This window comes from Aulonocara sp. 'chitande type north' Nkhata Bay, unplaced genomic scaffold, assembly GCF_057382095.1.
Source record: "Aulonocara sp. 'chitande type north' Nkhata Bay isolate Kocher_YH1m ecotype deep benthic unplaced genomic scaffold, A_spYH_male_GT1.1 unmapped_scaffold_35, whole genome shotgun sequence".
Lineage (NCBI taxonomy): Eukaryota > Metazoa > Chordata > Actinopteri > Cichliformes > Cichlidae > Aulonocara > Aulonocara sp. 'chitande type north' Nkhata Bay.
The window spans coordinates 176,735-184,628 of NW_028234367.1; the positions used below are offsets into that span (position 1 = coordinate 176,735).

Consider the following 7,894-nt stretch of genomic DNA (forward strand, 5'->3'; position numbering starts at 1 on the left):
CTTCAACAATCCAGGGCCTGTGCTGTTGGATAAATGCCAAACTGAGCCTTTGGGTTAGGGTATTATGCAAACATGCAGGTATGGTTATAGCATTGTCTTCGTAACTTCAGGTACTTGCCACCTAATCACTTGAATCCATAAATTGAGACATTGTGCTGGAGCCAGCAGCTTACGGCCATACCACCCTGAGCACGCCTGACCTCGTCTGATCTCGCAAGCTAAGCAGGGCTGGGCTTGGTTAGTACTTGGATGGGAGACTACCTGGGAATACCTGGTGCTGTAAGCCTTTCATGTCATTGAACCGCTTTTGATCCAGAGAAGGGGTGTATTAAAAGACCAAAAGCAGCTGCCCATTAATGAGGGCACATTAACGACACTGCTTTTGGCTCTTTTCCAATGTCTTGTGCTGCTAGCTGATGCAACCTACACCACACAAGGGCCTGAGTGACCGGCTGGGGCCACTTACACCACATCAGGGCCTGTGGCTCTGGCTGAGGCCACTTTCACCACACCAGGGCCTGTGGCTGCTGGCTGAGGCCACCTACACCACACCAGGGCATTAGTTGCTATTGAGGCCAATTACACCACACCAGGGTCTGTGGCTCTTGCTCAGGCCACTTACACCACACCAGGGCCTGTGGCTCTTGCTCAGGCCACTTACACCACACCAGGGCCTGTGGCTGCTGGCTGAGGCCACCTACACCACACCAGGGCATTAGTTGCTATTGAGGCCAATTACACCACACCAGGGTCTGTGGCTCTTGCTCAGGCCACTTACACCACACCAGGGCCTGTGGCTCTTGCTCAGGCCACTTACACCACACCAGGGCCTGTGGCACTGGCTGAGGCCACTTACACCACACCAGGGCCTGTGGCTGGTGGCTGAGGCCACTTACACCACACCAGGGCCTGTGGCTGGTGGCTGAGGCCACCTACACCACACCAGGGCCTGTGGCTGCTGGCTGAGGCGACTTACACCACACCAGGGCCCTTTTGCTGCTGGCTGAGGCCACTTACACCACACCAGTGCCTGTGGCTTCTGTCTGAGGCGACTTACACCACACCAGGGCCTGTGGCTGCTGGCTGAGGCCAATTACACCACACCAGGGTCTGTGGCTCTTGCTCAGGCCACTTACACCACACCAGGGCCTGTGGCACTGGCTGAGGCCACTTACACCACACCAGGGCCTGTGGCTGCTGGCTGAGGCCACTTACACCACACCAGGGCCTGTGGCTGCTGGCTGAGGCCACTTACACCACACCAGGGCCTGTGGCTGCTGGCTGAGGCCACCTACACCACACCAGGGCCTGTGGCTGCTGGCTGAGGCGACTTACACCACACCAGGGCCCTTTTGCTGCTGGCTGAGGCCACTTACACCACACCAGTGCCTGTGGCACTGGCTGAGGCCACTTACACCACACCAGGGCCTGTGGCTCTTGCTCAGGCCACTCACATCACACCAGGCCCTGCGCTTCTGGCCGAGGCCATCTTCACCAAACCAGGCCCTGTGCTGCTTGCTGTGGCCATGTACAACACACCAGGCCCTGTGCTGGTTCCTGAGGCCATCTTCAACAATCCAGGGCCTGTGCTGTTGGATAAATGCCAAACTGAGCCTTTGGGTTAGGGTATTATGCAAACATGCAGGTATGGTTATAGGATTGTCTTCGTAACTTCAGGTACTTGCCACCTAATCACTTGAATCCATAAATTGAGACATTGTGCTGGGGCCAGCAGCTTACGGCCATACCACCCTGAGCACGCCCGACCTCGTCTGATCTCGGAAGCTAAGCAGGGCTGGGCTTGGTTAGTACTTGGATGGGAGACTGCCTGGGAATACCTGGTGCTGTAAGCCTTTCATTTTCATGTCATTGAACCGCTTTTGATCCAGAGAAGGGGTGTATTAAAAGACCAAAAGCAGCTGCCCATTAATGAGGGCACATTAACGACACTGCTTTTGGCTGTTTTCCAATGTCTTGTGCTGCTAGCTGATGCCACCTACACCACACCAGGGCCTGAGTGACCGGCTGGGGCCACTTACACCACATCAGGGCCTGTGGCTCTGGCTGAGGCCACTTACACCACACCAGGGCCTGTGGCTGCTGGCTGAGGCCAGTTACACCACACCAGAGCCTGTGGCTGCTGGCTGAAGCCACTTACACCACACCAGGGCCTTAGTTGCTATTGAGGCCACTTACACCACACCAGGGCCTGTGGCTGCTGGCTGAGGCCACTTACACCACACCAGGGCCTGTGGCTGCTGGCTGAAGCCACTTACACCACACCAGGGCCTTAGTTGCTATTGAGGCCACTTACACCACACCAGGGCCTGTGGCTGCTGGCTGAGGCCACCTACACCACACCAGGGCCCTTTTGCTGCTGGCTGAGGCCACTTACACCACACCAGGGCCTTAGTTGCTATTGAGGCCAATTACACCACACCATGGTCTGTGGCTCTTGCTCAGGCCACTTACACCACACCAGGGCCTGTGGCACTGGCTGAGGCCACTTACACCACACCAGGGCCTGTGGCTGCTGGCTGAGGCCACTTACACCACACAAGGGTTTGTGGCTGCTGGCTGAGGCCACCTACACCACACCAGGGCCTGTGGCTGCTGGCTGAGGCCACCTACACCACACCAGGGCCTGTGGCTGCTGGCTGAGGCCACTTACACCACACCAGGGCCTGTGGCTGCTGGCTGAGGCCAGTTACACCACACCAGGGCCTGTGGCTGCTGGCTGAGGCCACATACACCACACCAGGGCCTTAGTTGCTATTGAGGCCAATTACACCACACCAGGGTCTGTGGCTCTTGCTCAGGCCACTCACATCACACCAGGCCCTGCGCTTCTGGCCACTTACACCACACCAGGGCCTGTGGCTGCTGGCTGAGGCCACTTACACCATACCAGGGCCTGTGGCTGTTGGCTGAGGCCACTTACACCACACCAGGGCCTTAGTTGCTATTGAGGCCACTTACACCACACCAGGGCCTGTGGCTCTGGCTGAGGCCACTTACACCACACCAGGGCCTTATTTGCTATTCAGGCCAGTTACACCACACCAGGGCCTGTGGCTCTGGCTCAGGCCATTTACACCACACCAGGGCCTGTGGCTGCTGGCTGATTCCACTTACACCACACCAGGGCCTGTGGCTCTTGCTCAGGCCACTCATATCACACCAGGCCCTGTGCTTCTGGCTGAGGCCATCTTCACCAAACCAGGCCCTGTGCTGCTTGCTGTGGCCATGTACAACACACCAGGGCCTTAGTTGCTATTGAGGCCACTTACACCACACCAGGGCCTGTGGCTGCTGGCTGAGGCCACCTACACCACACCAGGGCCTGTGGCTGCTGGCTGAGGCCACTTACACCACACCAGGGCCTGTGGCTGCTGGCTGAAGCCACTTACACCACACCAGGGCCTTAGTTGCTATTGAGGCCACTTACACCACACCAGGGCCTGTGGCTGCTGGCTGAGGCCACCTACACCACACCAGGGCCCTTTTGCTGCTGGCTGAGGCCACTTACACCACACCAGGGCCTGTGGCTGCTGGCTGAGGCCACTTACACCACACCAGTGCCTGTGGCTCTTGCTCAGGCCACTCACATCACACCAGGCCCTGCGCTTCTGGCCGAGGCCATCTTCACCAAACCAGGCCCTGTGGTTCTTGCTCAGGCCACTTACACCACACCAGGGCCTTATTTGCTATTGAGGCCACTTACACCACACCAGGGCCTGTGGCTCTGGCTTAGGCCACTTACACCACACCAGGGCCTGTGGCACTTGCTCAGGCCACTTACACCACACCAGGGCCTGTGGCTGCTGGCTGAGGCCACTTACACCACACCAGGGCCTGTGGCTCTTGCTCAGGCCACTTACACCACACCAGAGCCTGTGGCACTGGCTGAGGCCACTTACACCACACCAGGGCCTGTGGCTGCTGGCTGAGGCCACTCACACCACACCAGGGCCTGTGGCTGCTAGCTGAGGCCACTTACACCAAACCAGGGCCTGTGGCTGCTTGCTGAGGCCATCTTCACCAAACCAGGGCCTGAGTGACCGGCTGGGGCCACTTACACCACACCAGGGCCTGTGGCTCTTGCTCAGGCCACTCACATCACACCAGGCCCTGCTCTTCTGGCCGAGGCCATCTTCACCAAACCAGGCCCTGTGCTGCTAGCTGTGGCCATGTACAACACACCAGGCCCTGTGCTGGTTCCTGAGGCCATCTTCAACAATCCAGGGCCTGTGCTGTTGGATAAATGCCAAACTGAGCCTTTGGGTTAGGGTATTATGCAAACATGCAGGTATGGTTATAGGATTGTCTTCGTAACTTCAGGTACTTGCCACCTAATCACTTGAATCCATAAATTGAGTCATTGTGCTGGGGCCAGCAGCTTACGGCCATACCACCCTGAGCACGCCCGACCTCGTCTGATCTCGGAAGCTAAGCAGGGCTGGGCTTGGTTAGTACTTGGATGGGAGACTGCCTGGGAATACCTGGTGCTGTAAGCCTTTCATTTTCATGTCATTGAACCGCTTTTGATCCAGAGAAGGGGTGTATTAAAAGACCAAAAGCCCATTAATGAGGGCACATTAACGACATTGCTTTTGGCTGTTTTCCAATGTCTTGTGCTGCTAGCTGATGCCACCTACACCACACCAGGGCCTGAGTGACCGGCTGGGGCCACTTACACCACATCAGGGCCTGTGGCTCTGGCTGAGGCCACTTACACCACACCAGGGCCTGTGGCTGCTGGCTGAGGCCACCTACACCACACCAGGGCCTTAGTTGCTATTGAGGCCAATTACACCACACCAGGGTCTGTGGCTCTTGCTCAGGCCACTTACACCACACCAGGCCTGTGGCACTTGCTCAGGCCACTTACACCACACCAGGGCCTGTGGCTGCTGGCTGAGGCCACTTACACCACACCAGGGCCTGTGGCTGCTGGCTGAGGCCACCTACACCACACCAGGGCATTAGTTGCTATTGAGGCCAATTACACCACACCAGGGTCTGTGGCTCTTGCTCAGGCCACTTACACCACACCAGGGCCTGTGGCTCTTGCTCAGGCCACTTACACCACACCAGGGCCTGTGGCTTCTGGCTGAGGCGACTTACACCACACCAGGGCCTGTGGCTGCTGGCTGAGGCCACTTACACCACACCAAGGCCTGTGGCTCTTGCTCAGGCCACTCACATCACACCAGGCCCTGCGCTTCTGGCCGAGGCCATCTTCACCAAACCAGGCCCTGTGCTGCTTGCTGTGGCCATGTACAACACACCAGGCCCTGTGCTGGTTCCTGAGGCCATCTTCAACAATCCAGGGCCTGTGCTGTTGGATAAATGCCAAACTGAGCCTTTGGGTTAGGGTATTATGCAAACATGCAGGTATGGTTATAGGATTGTCTTCGTAACTTCAGGTACTTGCCACCTAATCACTTGAATCCATAAATTGAGACATTGTGCTGGGGACAGCAGCTCACGGCCATACCACCCTGAGCACGCCCGACCTCGTCTGATCTCGGAAGCTAAGCAGGGCTGGGCTTGGTTAGTACTTGGATGGGAGACTGCCTGGGAATACCTGGTGCTGTAAGCCTTTCATTTTCATGTCATTGAACCGCTTTTGATCCAGAGAAGGGGTGTATTAAAAGACCAAAAGCAGCTGCCCATTAATGAGGGCACATTAACGACATTGCTTTTGGCTGTTTTCCAATGTCTTGTGCTGCTAGCTGATGCCACCTACACCACACCAGGGCCTGAGTGACCGGCTGGGGCCACTTACACCACATCAGGGCCTGTGGCTCTGGCTGAGGCCACTTACACCACACCAGGGCCGGTGGCTGCTGGCTGAGGCCACTTACACCACACCAGAGCCTGTGGCTGCTGGCTGAAGCCACTTACACCACACCAGGGCCTTAGTTGCTATTGAGGCCACTTACACCACACCAGGGCCTGTGGCTGCTGGCTGAGGCCACTTACACCACACCAGGGCCTGTGGCTGCTGGCTGAAGCCACTTACACCACACCAGGGCCTTAGTTGCTATTGAGGCCACTTACACCACACCAGGGCCTGTGGCTGCTGGCTGAGGCCACCTACACCACACCAGGGCCCTTTTGCTGCTGGCTGAGGCCACTTACACCACACCAGTGCCTGTGGCTTCTGGCTGAGGCCACTTACACCACACCAGGGCCTGTGGCTGCTGGCTGAGGCCACTTACACCACACCAGGGCCTGTGGCTCTTGCTCAGGCCACTCACATCACACCAGGCCCTGCGCTTCTGGCCGAGGCCATCTTCACCAAACCAGGCCCTGTGGTTCTTGCTCAGGCCACTTACACCACACCAGGGCCTTATTTGCTATTGAGGCCACTTACACCACACCAGGGCCTGTGGCTCTGGCTTAGGCCACTTACACCACACCAGGGCCTGTGGCACTTGCTCAGGCCACTTACACCACACCAGGGCCTGTGGCTGCTGGCTGAGGCCACTTACACCACACCAGGGCCTGTGGCTCTTGCTCAGGCCACTTACACCACACCAGGGCCTGTGGCACTGGCTGAGGCCACTTAGACCACACCAGGGCCTGTGGCTGCTGGCTGAGGCCACTCACACCACACCAGGGCCTGTGGCTGCTAGCTGAGGCCACTTACACCAAACCAGGGCCTGTGGCTGCTTGCTGAGGCCATCTTCACCAAACCAGGCCCTGTGCTGCTTGCTGTGGCCATGTAAAACACACCAGGTCCTGTGCTGGTTCTTGAGGCCATCTTCAACAATCCAGGGCCTGTGCTGTTGGATAAATGCCAAACTGAGCCTTTTGGTTAGGGTATTATGCAAACATGCAGGTATGGTTATAGGATTGTCTTCGTAACTTCAGGTACTTGCCACCTAATCACTTGAATCCATAAATTGAGACATTGTGCTGGGGCCAGCAGCTTACGGCCATACCACCCTGAGCACGCCCGACCTCGTCTGATCTCGGAAGCTAAGCAGGGCTGGGCTTGGTTAGTACTTGGATGGAAGACTGCCTGGGAATACCTGGTGCTGTAAGCCTTTCATTTTCATGTCATTGAACCGCTTTTGATCCAGAGAAGGGGTGTATTAAAAGACCAGAAGCAGCTCCCCATTAATGAGGGCACATTAACGACATTGCTTTTGGCTGTTTTCCAATGTCTTGTGCTGCTAGCTGATGCCACCTACACCACACCAGGGCCTGAGTGACCGGCTGGGGCCACTTACACCACATCAGGGCCTGTTGCTCTGGCTGAGGCCACTTACACCACACCAGGGCCTGTGGCTGCTGGCTGAGGCCACCTACACCACACCAGGGCCTTAGTTGCTATTGAGGCCAATTACACCACACCAGGGTATGTGGCTCTTGCTCAGGCCACTTACACCACACCAGGGCCTTAGTTGCTATTGAGGCCAATTACACCACACCAGGGCCTGTGGCACTGGCTGAGGCCACTTACACCACACCAGGGCCTGTGGCTGCTGGCTGAGGCCACTTACAACACACCAGGGCCTGTGGCTCTTGCTCAGGCCACTCATATCACACCAGGCCCTGTGCTTCTGGCTGAGGCCATCTTCACCAAACCAGGCCCTGTGCTGCTTGCTGTGGCCATGTAAAACACACCAGGTCCTGTGCTGGTTCTTGAGGCCATCTTCAACAATCCAGGGCCTGTGCTGTTGGATAAATGCCAAACTGAGCCTTTTGGTTAGGGTATTATGCAAACATGCAGGTATGGTTATAGGATTGTCTTCGTAACTTCAGGTACTTGCCACCTAATCACTTGAATCCATAAATTGAGACATTGTGCTGGGGCCAGCATCTTACGGCCATACCACCCTGAGCACGCCCGACCTCGTCTGATCTCGGAAGCTAAGCA

The 7,894-nt window shown here is 57.0% G+C and overlaps 3 non-coding genes and 2 pseudogenes across 3 annotated transcripts; all 5 read left to right on the forward strand.

Moving 5' to 3' along the window:
* Positions 1 to 167: 167 nt before the first annotated feature.
* Positions 168 to 286, forward strand: LOC147300114 (5S ribosomal RNA; annotated as a pseudogene).
* A 1,448-nt stretch (positions 287 to 1,734) lies between these two features.
* On the forward strand, positions 1,735 to 1,853 carry LOC147300115 (5S ribosomal RNA). The gene has a single exon (XR_015127967.1). It is a non-coding gene; the product is annotated as a 5S ribosomal RNA (ribosomal RNA).
* Positions 1,854 to 4,398: 2,545 nt separating this feature from the next.
* Positions 4,399 to 4,517, forward strand: LOC147300116 (5S ribosomal RNA). Its single transcript, XR_015127968.1, has one exon. It is a non-coding gene; the product is annotated as a 5S ribosomal RNA (ribosomal RNA).
* A 969-nt stretch (positions 4,518 to 5,486) lies between these two features.
* On the forward strand, positions 5,487 to 5,605 carry LOC147300117 (5S ribosomal RNA; annotated as a pseudogene).
* Positions 5,606 to 6,939: 1,334 nt separating this feature from the next.
* LOC147300118 (5S ribosomal RNA) lies at positions 6,940 to 7,058 on the forward strand. Its single transcript, XR_015128078.1, has one exon. It is a non-coding gene; the product is annotated as a 5S ribosomal RNA (ribosomal RNA).
* The last annotated feature ends 836 nt before the right edge of the window (positions 7,059 to 7,894 follow it).